The sequence below is a fragment of the Sinocyclocheilus rhinocerous genome, unplaced genomic scaffold, assembly GCF_001515625.1.
Source record: "Sinocyclocheilus rhinocerous isolate Xijiao unplaced genomic scaffold, SAMN03320098_v1.1 scaffold2274, whole genome shotgun sequence".
In the NCBI taxonomy this organism is placed as follows: domain Eukaryota; kingdom Metazoa; phylum Chordata; class Actinopteri; order Cypriniformes; family Cyprinidae; genus Sinocyclocheilus; species Sinocyclocheilus rhinocerous.
Genome location: NW_015636081.1, coordinates 197,582 through 214,847, shown reverse-complemented (window position 1 = coordinate 214,847; position 17,266 = coordinate 197,582). Strand labels below are relative to the sequence as shown.

The following is a 17,266-nucleotide window of genomic DNA, read 5'->3' as shown; positions in this document are numbered from 1 at the left end:
ATATATATATATATATATATACAGTATATATATATTGAATATATTCTTAATACTTAATGCATTCTTATATTGAATATATTTTTAATATACTTTAGAATAATAAACTATCATTTAATTTAAAAGCAACATTAGTGCAATCTTAAATTCAAATTAAAACAACAAGAACAAAGCAGAAACTTTACCTTGTACAATCAACTGAATTATTCCTTTATCTTCGCCATATGAGTTGATAGTAATGCAAGAGAAAAAGCCAGAGTCCTCTCTGACGGTATGTAAGATCTGTGAAGACACAAATAGCACACATTTGACTAGTACATAAAGGCATTTAGGTAAATGATATTGGTAATTGCTATGGGAGTTTTGCTGTTCACATTTCATTCATTCATGGATAAGAATTGTTTTAAAATCGTTTCATCATTTTATTTGGATGTTTATGAATAAGTCAGGTACAGTATTTTGAATTGTTACAGTATATTCGATTGATTATACTTATTAGTGTACAAATGACTCCAGTAAGACCCTCCACAGACATTGTAAAATGTTGTTTTGCACAAACACTAACAAAAATCAATATCTATACGCAATATTTAAGAGTGGAGAAAATAAAATGTATGAATATTTTACTAATTCCCATGGCTTTTCATTTTTTTGAGAACACTGAATCATATTTTTCCTATGATTTGCTTACATCTTTCCTCAGAATGGGCAACACAAACACACACTGAAGCATCTATGAATGCTTGTTTCATATCATGTTCGGTAATTAAATGTGGCACAAGCATAAACATCCACCTGCATGTTATTTCAACCGTAGTATCCCAGATTATGTGCTTGATTTCTCATGAAATTGCTGAAGAAAAAAAAAAAACACACATGAAAAAAGAAAGAAAAAATAAATTCTGCACACTCTTACTAATGACTAGCATGATTTATGAGTAATGTTTTGTGCAACGTTAAACAAAAAAGTTGCACAGATCTGCAGACCGTTACAATAATACTTACTGAAACTATCAAGCAGGGCCGTTTCTAGCCAATTTGACGCCCTAGGCGAAATCCCTACAAATACTGCCTAAACAAAATACAGATTTTGTGCACTTTATTTGCTGTACCAATATTTTAAATTGGCCTTTGAACTTAGCTTTATTGCATGGCAAAAAAAAGTGTTACCTTGCCAAAGCACTGACAGAGCCCACTGATCTAATGGCGTTGTTGAGCGCTCCAAATGCAAACAAAAATGCAGCACTCTGATCTAGTGGCATACAGGCATCGTCAGATTGACAGTACTCTAGCCTAATAATGTTGGGGGATCCAGTGGGGGCGGCAGTCATATTTCAGGGTGACCGTGCCACTCTTTATCACAACCCTGCTAAAAGTGCCAGTACGTGCGCTCATTGGCGCCCCTTCAGCTGGTGGCGCCCTAGGCGACTGCCTAGCTCGCCTATGCCTAAAAACAGCCCTGCTATCAAGTACCCATTTAAGTGTTCGCAGAGCCTCTTTATGTTACAAGGTAAATTTGTCTTCCTTTTATACAAGGTCCCCCAAAAGGACTGGTTGATTTATTTATACATTTGCATTTGATGGACTTTAATGTAATATTGCCATTTGAAACAATCACCACACTTGACATTAGTGCTTTTAGCTATCTCCTTTTTATGTAACAAGGGCTTTTATTTCATTCAACTGTTTCATGGAGAAAAGACAAATGTATGGACAATAGGTTGTCCTGACTATGTTAATAAGTTCTGTAGTTCTTCTAATATTCCTTGTAGCCTATAGTGAGTTTGACGTGGGCTATGTTTGGTATTCTGTACTGCACTGTGCTATGTTCAAAATAGCATAATACTACTAAACTGTAAAATAATTTTTTTGAAGTTGCATATAAAACAAAGATTACTGGAGGACATTTTAAAAGAAAACACTAGTTCATTTGATTTTTTTTAATATACATTTCACATTTAATTTCACGTTACCGGTTACCCTTTTTTTTTCAGTGTACTTGAACCATACCTGCTGGTGAACAGTAAAAGTAATTTCTGTAAGCACGGATACCTGAAACATTTATTGCCTTTGCCATACCATAGTATAAATGAGTTGTAAGTTTCATGTTGACAACCAGGACAAATATAAGTGTGTGAAAATGGTGGATGATTTTTTGACAGGAAATGATATCGGCCGCTAACAGCTAGTCCAGGGCAGCCCTGAATATGTGTCTTGGAAATGAGGCGTATGATTGCATTCTCAGTGTAGATGGTGTCTGGTTCACCTGCAGGGTGGATATGACCTCATCTCCCACTTCCTTCACAGTAACCACATAGCGGCTCATGTCTGGGTTGATGATATGAGATTCCTTCTCCCAGCGAACCTTGATGGGCTTTTCACCGTGAGCAGTGCAGCTCATCTCAGTCATGTGACCCTGTTCTGCTCGTGTGGTGTTGGGGTAAGATGTGATCATGGCAGGAACTGAACAGAAGGAGAAACAGAGAAAGACACAGAGTGATGTTATGCATGAAATAATATTTACGGTCAGTGACGACCCAGCCACATGCACAGCACCGAAATACATCCACCAAAAAACATTTTCTTTTCTTTTCATTTAATATATAAATCTAATTCTAATTACTGTAATGTGAACATTATATACAGTACAATACATTATATACACAGTATTTTTATATTAGATTCACTGAGAAACAAACTAATTTATCAATAAAAGAAGTTGTAGGATTTTGAAAAAATTTAAAAGAAAGAAAAGTTACGATGGAAAATGACAATGGAGTATTTGCAAATTCACTATTGCTAGATCTAAATAAGCAAATGTGTGACATTGCCAGCATGCAAAATCCTTTATATAAAATATTTCCTTACTTCCAATGAAGCACAAAATATGCTTTTTGCAACAGGACGTTTTCTATCATGTATTTCTATAATAAAATGATATGATATGTCTTATTATATAATCAGCATCAATCAAACAAGATTGAAAAATGATTGCACAACCACCAATTAGGTGGCGATATGCATTAGGTCTGTAAATGGCCATTGAACAAAAAAAGAAGGAAGAAGCACAATGGTGCGCTTTTTCTTAGCATCCGTTTCCATAGTGACTCGTCGATTCGTAGCTCTGTTGAGAATGTCTTGTGTGTTAACCGTGAACATACTCTGAGTTGACTGAACTTTCTCCCAGACGTGTTTTTGGAACCAGGGCATACAGGCATCGTCAGATTGACAGTACTCTAGCCTAATAATGTTGGGGGATCCAGTGGGGGCGGCAGTCATATTTCAGGGTGACCGTGCCACTCTTTATCACAACCCTGCTAAAAGTGCCAGTACGTGCGCTAATTGGCGCCCCTTCAGCTGGTGGCGCCCTAGGCGACTGCCTAGCTCGCCTATGCCTAAAAACAGCCCTGCTATCAAGTACCCATTTAAGTGTTCGCAGAGCCTCTTTATGTTACAAGGTAAATTTGTCTTCCTTTTATACAAGGTCCCCCAAAAGGACTGGTTGATTTATTTATACATTTGCATTTGATGGACTTTAATGTAATATTGCCATTTGAAACAATCACCACACTTGACATTAGTGCTTTTAGCTATCTCCTTTTTATGTAACAAGGGCTTTTATTTCATTCAACTGTTTCATGGAGAAAAGACAAATGTATGGACAATAGGTTGTCCTGACTATGTTAATAAGTTCTGTAGTTCTTCTAATATTCCTTGTAGCCTATAGTGAGTTTGACGTGGGCTATGTTTGGTATTCTGTACTGCACTGTGCTATGTTCAAAATAGCATAATACTACTAAACTGTAAAATAATTTTTTTGAAGTTGCATATAAAACAAAGATTACTGGAGGACATTTTAAAAGAAAACACTAGTTCATTTGATTTTTTTAAATATACATTTCACATTTAATTTCACGTTACCGGTTACCCTTTTTTTTTCAGTGTACTTGAACCATACCTGCTGGTGAACAGTAAAAGTAATTTCTGTAAGCACGGATACCTGAAACATTTATTGCCTTTGCCATACCATAGTATAAATGAGTTGTAAGTTTCATGTTGACAACCAGGACAAATATAAGTGTGTGAAAATGGTGGATGATTTTTTGACAGGAAATGATATCGGCCGCTAACAGCTAGTCCAGGGCAGCCCTGAATATGTGTCTTGGAAATGAGGCGTATGATTGCATTCTCAGTGTAGATGGTGTCTGGTTCACCTGCAGGGTGGATATGACCTCATCTCCCACTTCCTTCACAGTAACCACATAGCGGCTCATGTCTGGGTTGATGATATGAGATTCCTTCTCCCAGCGAACCTTGATGGGCTTTTCACCGTGAGCAGTGCAGCTCATCTCAGTCATGTGACCCTGTTCTGCTCGTGTGGTGTTGGGGTAAGATGTGATCATGGCAGGAACTGAACAGAAGGAGAAACAGAGAAAGACACAGAGTGATGTTATGCATGAAATAATATTTATGGTCAGTGACGACCCAGCCACATGCACAGCACCGAAATACATCCACCAAAAAACATTTTCTTTTCTTTTCATTTAATATATAAATCTAATTCTAATTACTGTAATGTGAACATTATATACAGTACAATACATTATATACACAGTATTTTTATATTAGATTCACTGAGAAACAAACTAATTTATCAATAAAAGAAGTTGTAGGATTTTGAAAAAATTTAAAAGAAAGAAAAGTTACGATGGAAAATGACAATGGAGTATTTGCAAATTCACTATTGCTAGATCTAAATAAGCAAATGTGTGACATTGCCAGCATGCAAAATCCTTTATATAAAATATTTCCTTACTTCCAATGAAGCACAAAATATGCTTTTTGCAACAGGACGTTTTCTATCATGTATTTCTATAATAAAATGATATGATATGTCTTATTATATAATCAGCATCAATCAAACAAGATTGAAAAATGATTGCACAACCACCAATTAGGTGGCGATATGCATTAGGTCTGTAAATGGCCATTGAACAAAAAAAGAAGGAAGAAGCACAATGGTGCGCTTTTTCTTAGCATCCGTTTCCATAGTGACTCGTCGATTCGTAGCTCTGTTGAGAATGTCTTGTGTGTTAACCGTGAACATACTCTGAGTTGACTGAACTTTCTCCCAGACGTGTTTTTGGAACCAGCATACCTCAAGTAAGCAAGGTTTGGGTTAATCAACCGAGAGTTCAGGGTATATGTGACGGTAAGTTAACCCTGCTTTCTGGAATACACCCCAGTTCAAAGTTATTAAAGGGGTCCTATTAAGCTTTTTCACTTTTTTAAATTTTAGTCAGTGTGTAGTGTGTACGTTTGCGCAGCGTCTAGAACAATTCGTTCAACAAATACAACATGACGTAGCTGGGCGCCACCGGTGTTCTGTCAATTTGTGCTACCCTGTCAGATTTTGTTACCTCCCATTAAAACAGTGGGTACAATTCGACAACGAAAAATGCTACCTGTAAAATTATGGTTTATTAACGTCTACACCTACCACAACCCTAAACCTACCCTTACAGTAATGCAAATACAGTAATTAAGTGTTTAGCTTTTGTTGAAAGACGGAGCAAGGGGCGGGGCAGTACTGAAACACCGTCTAAGCTGTACAGCTGTTCGCCAATCACAACGCACTGGGATAGCTTACCAATCACAACACATTTCGTTTTTCGGAAGGCGGGCCTTCATCAAACCCGGAACTAATCGAGCCGTTTGTGCCAGGCTAGGGAGAAGGGTATTGTAATAATGTAAATTATGTGAAAATGAATGCATTTTTCGAACCACCAAGCATGAGACCATGTTCTAGTACACCCCCAAAACAAAATCAAGACTTTGTAAAAGAGCATAATAGGACCCCTTTAAAGCAAAAAGGGGACATAACAAATGCTAAGAAATTATTAAATGAATGTGCATAGAATATATAATTAATGTTACATAATGTAAAAAAAAATTGAAAAATGCTAAATTTACAAATGCGAAATTTAATTAATGGAAAGCTAATTATCACTATTTAACTGATTTTATTTGCATACATTTATTATCAGCTTATAGCCAACACAACTTTAAGCACAGACAGCTGACTTGCATTGTGAGGTTGTTGTGAAACTGAAGTCAATGCACACAGGTTATATTACATGGCCAGCTCATCAAAAACAAAGCATGTCCATGTATAATAATGGTCACAGCGGAATACAATGCAAACATGTAGATCTGGATCACACACTCTTAAAATAAATGCCCGGACCTGCGATAACCCTTGTGGACAACTAATTTGGTCTAAAATCATCATTCATTTTGGGTCATATAAGGCCTTGATATAACAACTGATCATTAATTCAAATTCAATTCAAATTTATTTGCATAGCGCTTTTCACAATACATATCGTTTCAAAGCAGCTTTACATTACCACTGGTCTAAAAGTGTCTTTCTTCAAAAAGTTTTATTTCCAATCAAACTGTTATCGGATCTCCTCATATGAAGTAACTGTGCTGAAAGCAAACTGAGCTGTTCACTGGTGAGAAGTTCACACTGCAAGCGCAGACATGAAAAGAGGCGCGAGACCATGCTCAGGCCTGTCTCACCCCTGAAAACCTTGTTACCGTGAAGCACTGTGAGGGATCTGTCTCTCTCTCTCTCTTTCCTGGCAGGCATGGCTATGATTTAATGATGAGCACACTTCGATTATTCATATAGATGCTTCTGCTTGTTTCGCTCAGCAATACTAACACAGGTGAAGCAGGAATGTTAATAAAACTCTCCAAATCAGCATGCACTAGGTTTGGACCCTATGATCGTACAGCACATACTTTGTGATGGTAAGTATGTATCAACTGAATATCAGAACCTCTTTACGTTAGTTAGAAGTTATATAGAAATGTGAAAATATAGACCAAGACATGTGCCAAAAAAATTAAGACAACTTGCTTCTTTTTTTGCATGTTTATTAAAAAAACTATTTTTTTAAATGAAAAGTTGAAAATTAATTAAAAAAAGCTTTCACTTTGATGGCAATGGTTAAAATATTGCTTATTCCTTTTGCATCATAATGATTCCCTTGATGTACATTTTTCCAAAATCCAAAAACTTTGTTTATTTGTAAATTTAAGATTTTGTATCAAACCAATCACAATTTGAAATCAGAATGATCTGATTTATAATTATATTTGTATTGATTTTTAAGTATTTTGATTTTGGTTTGTGTCCATTGGGTTCCAATTAAAAATAGCAAATATTCAAATGAGATACTGTACATTTCTTTTGGCAGTAAGTACATTTATTATTATTTTCCAAAAACATGCATTTAGCGAAGGCGATACCAAACCTTTTTTTTTTTTTTTTGGTCAGCCAAACTCTTTAGATGTTAAAGGGATAATTCACCAAAAATGAAAATTTGATGTTTATCTGCTTACCCCCAGGGCATCCAAGATATAGGTGACTTTGTTTCTTCAGTAGAACACAAATGAAGATTTTTAACTCAAACCGTTGCAGTCTATCAGTCTTAGAATGGCAGTCAATGGGTTTCATGGCTTTGAGAGTAAAAAAATAAACATACACAGACAAAACCAAATGAAACCCTGCGGCTCGTGATGATACATTGAGGTCTTAAGACACGAAACGATCGGTCTGTTCAAGAAACTGAACAGTATTTATATAATTGTTTTTACCTCTGATCCACCACAATGTCCAACTGTCCTGAGCAACATCCGACGCGTGACGTCAAATAAATACGGTTGGGCAAAAAATTCCACGTTGTCCGATGAAATATCAAAATCGTGTTCCATTGTGATGACCTGTACTTCTAAATATCTTTAGATCATCGCAGTGCCAGTGAACACGTCTGCAATCTCTCTGCACTGTGTAAATAATGAGTGACGTATACGCGCGACAGATCGCTTCCGCACATGCGTCTACTATCATAGATATGTATAGATTCCCTATTCGATAGCTCCAGATACGTTGACGCGTCCGCCATTTTGGAACGTATCACGGCCCATAGAAACAGTCACTAATGAGGCATCTACTTATATATATCTATGTCTACTATGCCAGAGCACGTATACGCGTCATGAGCTGGATGTTCTGAACACACTCAGACATTGCGGTGGATCACAGGTAAAAAATGATATAAATACTGTTCAGCTTCTTGCACAAGATTTAACGTTAATGTTTTATTCATTAAGACATATTGACATTGGCATGATTTATATACAGAGCTGCATGTATATTGTCCTAATTATTATATTATATTATTATTTCAAATCTAATTATAAAATTAACAACATTACACTTATTTAATTAATTTGCAGCATTTAATTTGATAATCACCATATGCCATATCACTATTTTAGATTTAATTCAATGAATTGTGCAGCCACATTTATTTTAATTTTACATTTGATTTCATTATTAGCTTTTTATCAACTCACAGACCACCTGCAGTTCTCTCACAAACACCCAGTTGGGCATTTTTTGGTGCACACTTGAATAAACTTATTTTTCGTAAGGGTGTTCAAGAACAGACATACAGACAGACAGAGAGGAAAAGAGAAAGGGGTGCACACATCCCCGTGCCCGGCCTCTGAGAGTCGTTTAGTGCGGTGTGAAGTGGCGGAAGTTGACATGATGGAAAGTGTCAGAGTCAGGCCTGTGAACGTTTAACTCTCATCTCTTATTCACTCACAAGCTCTGCACAGCAGCACCATACGAGAGAACGCTGATTTATTTTGCATGACAACTATGAATTTTAAGTATGGCATAGTAAAAAAAATGAAAATATCCCTCCACCTTCTCTAAATGTTATTGCTCTTTAGCAATAACTATAGTAGTGATAGTATTAGTGATAACTATAAAGATAAATAAAATAACGATAACTATATTAGTTTCCATATCAACGCACAATAACATTTTGTTTATTCTAAGCATCCGCTTAGAATAAATAAATGATCTAGCTCTTTAAAGCAGGATGGATTCTGATTGGTTGTCAATGGTTTTATCATTCATCAGCTAGAAAAAAAAAAAAAGTGATTCCAACTATATTGTTCCTTTGTGCCGTTATCGTTATAGCTGTGGTGTGGACTCTCCTATTCTTTTAAATTAAAAATGATTTTTAAAACTATATCTTTATTGTTATCATTATAATTTTTGATAACTATAGTTATCAATATAGGCCTATAGTTAACTGCTAAATTAAAATGATGTACTGTAGTGTGCAGTACTTTATAGGAGTGGGAGTAATTTCAGTTTCCATGGTAACAGTGCCTTTTCTGATTGGTGGATTTCTCTTCAAGATTATGGGTAGGGTAGTTTTAGCATTATTGCTAAAAAAAACATTCTCTATGGAGAAAATTAAAATGACTTTTATTTATGGAATCTGATTGTTGCAGTTTTTTTTTTTTAACCAGTGCATTTCACATAATGTTGCAGAAGACACTGATATTGAATGCAATGTGGAAAAATAGTCACAATATGGTGAGTCCTCAGTTCTTAGAAATTCTCCTTAGTACACATCCAAAAGAGTGTGTATAGTCTCATTTAAAGTCTTGCAGTCAGCATGAGAGGGGCTTCAGGCAAGAGGGGCTCTAAATGGTATTCCCATAACAGCTTAGTTGATGTATATTTTTTAATATCCAGCAATATTACAGGCTCCTGTAATAAGGAGAGAGGGGGGAGCGCTGATGGCAGCTATAACCGCACATCAAACAGAATCTCCCTTTATTCATTTCAGCAGCCATAGAACAGCACCTAACTATTATTAAACAAACCAGGGTAAGCCACAGGGAGCACAGAAGAGAGTTTGATATTCACAACGTGCGAGTAAATGTCGTCTTTCCACAAACAACATGCATGTATTTTATAGCCAGTCTATGAAAAAAAAAACAAAAAAAAAACCTTTTTCTATTATGAAAAGGTTACATTATATTAAATATCTGTAAGATTTTAAAATGGTAAACATTGTGATAAAGCGACAGTTTGGTTGAGTTTGATAGTTACACAAGGTATTTGTATACAGACTTTAATGCTGATATTTATAGAAATATCCTTTCAATAATTATTTACTGTTATCATTTCATAGCATACACTTACTAGTAATAACAGAGTTCCCCTCCTATTGACATAATTCACTAGTGTAATGCTGTGAATTACTAGCTTTGGAGGGAGTTATGATGGTAATGTGGGTGATGCATTCCTGTACATCAAACAGTAGAGAATGATGTTAGCATGGGTTGTAGATTTCTATTTTTAGGGTATGCATTAATTGATCAAATGAAAAGTATACACTGACTGCATTAATACAATTAATACATTAAAACACGTAAGACACTTTCGATAAAAGAGCCTGCTAGTGCAAACAAACGAACAAATAATTACCAAAAATAAATAAAGAAATAAATGTACATTTTAGAAAGAGAATTTAATGCTGATATTTCCTCAAATATCAATGTTTCATTAACCATTTACTGTTTAAAAAAAAAAAAACAGGTACCAGGGTTGAAATTTTAAGCTTGTTCCCTACTGACAAACATAACGTTACTTTACTACTATTCAGAAATCCATTATTATTCCATTACTTCTGTGTGTGGTCTACTAAAACCTGGGCCAAAAATGTTGTTCAGCTACTGTCTTCTTCACATGTTCAGCTTCACATTTAAACAAAGTAATCAAGGCAAGCATGCAAATAATATTTCTCTCTGTCCACACACACACACACACACAGACACACACGATGAGTCAGAGTGTGCCACATATGTAGCCTTTAATGGTCTTTATTGTCAGTTCAATGAAGCATATAAGTGGAGTTTAGAGACGCACAGGGGTTAAATAGCATGAAACATGTTCGTTTGGTGGAGATTCAGAGACTCATTATAGTGGCTGAGAAGTCAATGACCTTGGAGCCAAAAAAGGGTAAATATTTATATTTTTATGCAGTGTGTAAAACTGTAGAAATGACAAAACTGTAATCACAGAACATTCAAATTCTTTCAGTGCGCACAGTAAGTGAACCTTAAAATATTCTTGGCAATTTGGACCAGCATTTACGGCTGGGTGTGAATTAACTATGATAAATCCATTTGTGTTTTCCACTTTGATGGCCATGTGGAATATGATTAGTGTGTATGGCGTATCATACCATATGAATACAGAAGCTGCAGCAGCAACTCTGGGTGTATATAATCCATTTCAGGCCTCATTTTATCACCAGTACAGGGGCACCCTGGGAAACTAGGCCACCTCGTCACATTGCCATGCCTGAGTGGGCCATCTAGCCCCTTCTCTCTCACAAACACACACACTCATTGCCTTCTCCGCACAGGCCAATGGAGTGAGGTGAATTCTCTGGATTGGGAGGGGTTGTGCGAGTGTGTGTGTGTGGTTGGTGGAGTGCAGCAGGCTGCCATGCTGAAGCAATTCCCCCTTTTTCTTGCACAATTGGTCACAGTCTGAGCATGTGCTCTATCTGATACTGAAAGCGAGGGAGCCCCACCAGACCCACACAAGGAAAAAGATGACGATAGAAATGAAAACAAACAAAAAAACCCATCTCTATCAAGCCTAATGGCTATTTTTAAAATACACAACAAGATAGATAGATAGACAGACAGACAGACAGATAGATAGACAGATAGATAGATAGATAGATAGAAAATGTGATGAAAAATGAAAAAAAATGACAAAATTGAAAGCAGAGAAGTGAAAAGCAGAAGAATCTATGTATCATCTACATTTTACTAAAAAACAAGAAAAAACACACTGAGAAACTGAGAGAAATATATTTGATTGAAGACTGAAATAATGCAGATTCAACAGCACTAGTCAATGTGAACACAACATGCATCAGGGGAATATCAGAATTTTGTTTTCATTATGACCAGGGATACTGCCTTTGAAATTCTGGGTAATTTAAACTAATTTTTGACCATTGCATCTGTAAAACACTAGTTTTTAAATGGACAGACCACAAATAAAATGAAATACATTCTGGTGCTCCCCAAGGCTTTGTCCTGGGCTGCTCACATGATGCAAAACGCAAAAACTTTTAAGGTGGTCATGCCTCAAATAATTTTCATGTTAACGAAAAATACAGCATAAAAATTCTTTCTAATGTCTTCATTTAATTTTTTTCAGTAGTTCATTTTTGCTGATCTAATTGGGTGGTGATGGTGATGTTTAGACAAAAAAGAAAGTGATGTAATGCAAACACAGGTGGCACTGCTCTGTTGGTTTGGTCTTGTCCTCATGCCAGAGTGGGCATAAATGCTGTGTAGTGGGTTTAATGAAGGGGATGTAAGTCTTTGCCTGCTCAACAAATAAACCGTTCACCAAGGAGCACAATATTGTACACACAGCATTCAGCAGGGCAGAAGACCCTCAGGCCCAGACACACACTTAGTCACACACACATACACACACTCCTTAGATAGAGTGGCACAGACAATACAAAGAGAACAAAAACATTTAGATACAATACATCTGTGTATTAATAGCCTCAGATTACATTGCAATCACCATACATTATTTCACTCATATGCACGCACACACACACACACACAGTCTGGTTCACTATACAAACTGCATTTTCTATCGCCCTACACCAACCCTACATCTAAACCTACAGTACCCAGAACCCTCACAGAAAACTTTGTGCATTTTTACAATCTCAAAAAAAAACTCATTCTGTATTATTTCTAAGCTTCTGTACCCATGGTGACCTCAATTTAGGTTCCCACGGTGACACAAGTCCCCATGAGTTGGTGTGTATTCAGGTTTAAGTCCCCACCAGTATAGAAAAACATGTACACACACACAATCAACATGCTCCACTTGACAGGGTCTTACTTTTAACGGTGAGGTACATGCTCTTGCTGATATCGGCTCCCACGTCATTGCTGACCTTGCACAGATAAAATCCAGCATCTTCCTCCAGGACGTGTTTTATGAGCAGAGAGCCCTTCTCCAGGAGCTGGATACGCGAACCAGAATTCAAGGCGATGGGCTGGAACTGAGGTACGCCAGCACCTTTGACAGAAAACAGAAACAATGTAAGATCTATATACACTATATATTTAGAAATGCTGTACATTTATTTTATTTTTTTATGCAGAATATTATAATAAATATTTAATGTTTCATTTAATTAAATGTATTGTAATGAATATTTAATATTTTAAAATGTTACTCTGTAAGGTATTTCTTTCAAAACAAATATACTGCTTCATGAGGCAACATTTCTGTGATATGCTTTACTGTAATCTTGAACATCTGATAATCCAATAACATTACACCCTTTTTTTCACGATCAATATCAATTCTAGTTATGCTGTGTTTGCATCTGATGATTTCTTTATTGGATTTAAAGATCTCTGAGGGGAATTGTTTTGTATCTGGTGTGTCATGTCTAGATTAGGATTAGATGACACTGTGGGATTCACTAATATGAAATAAACCATAACACTACATGAGCAACTTAATCTGCCAAAGCTACAGCCTATCTGGGCAACAAAATAAAATAATCTCCACTGCCAAGATTTGTGGCAAAAAAAAAAAGTACAGACTTTCAGGATATACTCTTTATTTTGCAACGTGGAAATAATATATTTTCTGTGAATGTGCGGGACTTTTGATTTATTAGCCACTATAGGTAAATTACAAGAAACGTAGCAAAGTGCAGTAAATGATAAGACAATTTGAACTACAAAATAGTATGTTTATAATTGCGATAATACATTAAAATAATATAACAAGAGATATCAGTTTGCAATATCACATAGTATATTTTGTATAGCTCAAAATAACTGAAAGCGGATGACACCAGAAGCCGCTCTTATGTTAAAAATAAGGTGGATACTGTATTGAACATTTCTAGATATTGAAATACTATACCTGTTATGAAGTGTGGGGGTTGTAATATAAAGAAAACTATAATGGAAACTCCATTCATTCAGAAAGCAACTGAAATTTATTTTCTGAATGTAGTAATTTGATTTCAGAGAATATGCCATCATCAGTCTAGAAAAAGCACTCCTTTACCCACAGTGCCTCTCTCACCTCATAGACTCCTGGCCCTCTTTTCTTTCAAATGGATTTCCATTTGTGAGCTTCCATCTACAATGTGTAGTGAGGGCTTCAAACGCTTTGTTCCCTTCAGGAAGAACCAAGGTCGAGCGAGTCACCTGCTCATGTTCTAATCCAGTAATCCAGCTTCTTTGACCATGGCCTCAATGCAAACAAACACCTGTACCCAGCCCACCTGTCCAGATAACCCCTAAACCTGACTAAAATTATGTCCACAATAAATGTGTCTGAGTTGGTCCTACCTTCGGTTAATTGAAACTGCCAATAGTGTAATGGCAGCTTTAGAACAGCTGTACTGTATATCACTCAAATAGCAGCTGTTCTAAATTCATATACAGTGTATAAATAATAACAGCTGGAAATAGTTGGTGTTAATAAATTTAATATATTTGCAAGATAAATCCGCCTATCAAAATGCAAAAAGGCTTCTTTTTTTTTTGCAAATTCGTTTTTGTGAGATTCACCAGTTTTTTTTTTTTTACAGAAATTCTTAATTGCAAGAATTTTACATTAGTCTTTTACATTTTTGTCCAGACACTGGTAATATACAACAATAAATAATACAATTACATATTTGCAAATAATAGCATACCTTTTGAGTGGTTCCATACTATAGTGGGAATTGGGTTTCCCTTTGCCGAACAATTCAGGATCACTGATTTCCCATATATGCCATCCTGGTCTCTTGGCTGTACCTCAAAATGTGGCGGAACTGAGGATAAAAATAATATTCATTTTCAAAACATATACAAATATAAAAGCATTGAAAATGTATTTATGTATTTAAATTTAAGTTTAGAGACAGTTTAAAGAACGACAACTGAAAAGTCATTTTTGTACAAGAAAATAGTTCTAGAGTCAAAACATTATTGGTAAAAATGAAAATAATAACTATATAAGAATAACATAAACTGATCTCAAACCTTTAACAATGAGCTGTATACTATGCTCAACAGCAGCAGCCTCATTACGGGCTATACAGGTGTAACTGCCGTTATGAATTTCCGACAGGTTTGAAATGCGTAATGAGCTGGTAAAGTCTATGTTGTCGATGGTGACACCCAGGCTGGCATTGATTGGTCGTCCATCTTTGTGCCAGGTTATAGACATTGGCAGGTCACCGGATATGACCACGCAGGGGATGAAGACACGCTGACCAATGGAAGCGCTCTGAGAGTCGGAGTGTTGGATCAGAGGGGGCACTGAGAGAGAGACGGAGTAGTAACAGAGATGCTCTTAGACATGCACCACCAGAAAAAAAAATCACAAACAATGCAATTATAATATACTATTTTACATATTATTGCACAGCAAAAGTTTGATTTAGTGTATGGCTTCAACAGTACAGTTATGACCCCAGTCTTCCCTATATCATATACAAAGCAAGCTTGATATAACCATTGATTGAATGTATTTACATATAATGTCATTTTATGAAGAAATACTACACATAAAATAAGCGGTTAGTGTATTCTAAGTGGACGTGACAAACGGCTTAGAACACACTCAATACTGGCTGGTGGACAGATCATATGTGATCACACATGTACAATTATCTGTGATTTGCAATAATAAGGCTCCAGTCGGCCTTCATAACAAGTTATTACAGCTCAGAATCTAGAGATTTCACAGAGGAGGAGGCATAATGTGAACTAATGAGGGAGAAACAGAGCAAAGAAAGACAAAATAAAGAAGACTATAAAAGGGCTCTTTCGTCTCCCGGTAAATTCGGCATAATGCATTCCCCGTGGACTTCGCAAGCATGGTGCTAGTCAGCCTGTCGCGTTTGAGAATCAATGAGTTAAAATAACATTGAAATAAAGCAGCACTTCAGTGCTTATTTAATCCACAACAAAATGGGGATAATGGACTCCAGGGAATCCCTTCGCACGCTTCAGAATTTTAACCATGAATGGATCTCATCACTCAATCACATCAGGGATTTTTTTTGTCTTTATGACTTTGAACTCACAAAAACAGATGCTTGCTTGGTTATTACACAACAATGGCATCAAATGTTTGCACTATAACTACTGTCTATTTTAACTTTAACGACATAAATGTCTGGATTTTTTTAATTAGTGCTCTAACTGTGCTTTTGTCACACTTTGCTTACGGGAGGAACGAGGAGATGTGGAGATTTCACAAAACGAGAGTCTTTAATAATCCAACATGGAGACACAAGGGACACAAGGGAGAGCACAAGGAAGACGTTCAAGACCCGACAAGGAAACATGAGGCAGATTACACATTTATACTAAACTTAATGAGGGACAGACAGGTGCGGGGAATCAACTAATAACGAGACAACGAGAACAGGAACATGACCAATTAAGGGAACACTGAAACAGAAACAGGGGCAAAACAGGTCCATAATCCTGACATATCGCCCCCCTCCCGGAAGGCGCATCCTCGTGCCGTAGAACAAGGGGGGGGGAACTAAGGAGGCGGCTCGAGAGGAGGACGGACAACCGGGAGGGGGCCGGCAAACAGAGACCAGGGAGGCAACGAAGGAGGGAGGAACCAGGAAGGAGACAGGAGGGGCCTGGAGCAGGAGGAGCACAGCAGGACCCAGGCCTCAGCCATAATGGCGGCCCACGGTGGAGCCGACGGAGGGAGAAGCCATGGAGGAGGAATGGCCACCGACTCCAGGGGGCCGACCAACGGTGGTGGTGCAGGTGATCGAGGAGCCCGAGGCGGAGACGGAGAGCCGATGAGCCAGAGCGATGGGGAGGATCCGGAGTTCCTAGTCGGAGCAGATGGCGCCGGCGACTGACGCGAAGGCATGGATCCGGGAGGCCGTGGTGGAGCCGGAGCAACAGAGGACTGAGGAGGAGGAGCCGGAGGGACGAGGGAGCCTGGCGGAGCTTGTGGACTGCCGGGCCACGACGGAGAGGGAGCTAGGAGCCATGGTGGAGCCGACGGGTCAACGGGCCGAGGCGGAGTCCGGAGACCAGAGGCTGGAAGCGGAGTCAAGGAATACTCCGACCACTGCGACGCTGGAGGATGGCAGTCCCGCGGAGCTCGCACCGCATAGATGGTGGGCTGAGGGCGAGCAGAGGGGCTGCCAGATGACAGCAGAGGAGGAGGCAGGAGCGGGTGGGAGGGTAGGCATTTGTGAGCCTCCGGGCAGGCCAGAACAAACTCTGGATCGGGAGCCCCCTCTAGGCTGAACACGGGAACAGGATGGCGCTC

General features: G+C 37.7%; 1 pseudogene; it reads right to left on the bottom strand.

Annotated features, from left to right (window-relative positions):
- Nucleotides 1-17,266, bottom strand: part of LOC107747672 (Down syndrome cell adhesion molecule homolog) — a 157,292-nt pseudogene that overhangs the window by 26,413 nt on the left and 113,613 nt on the right.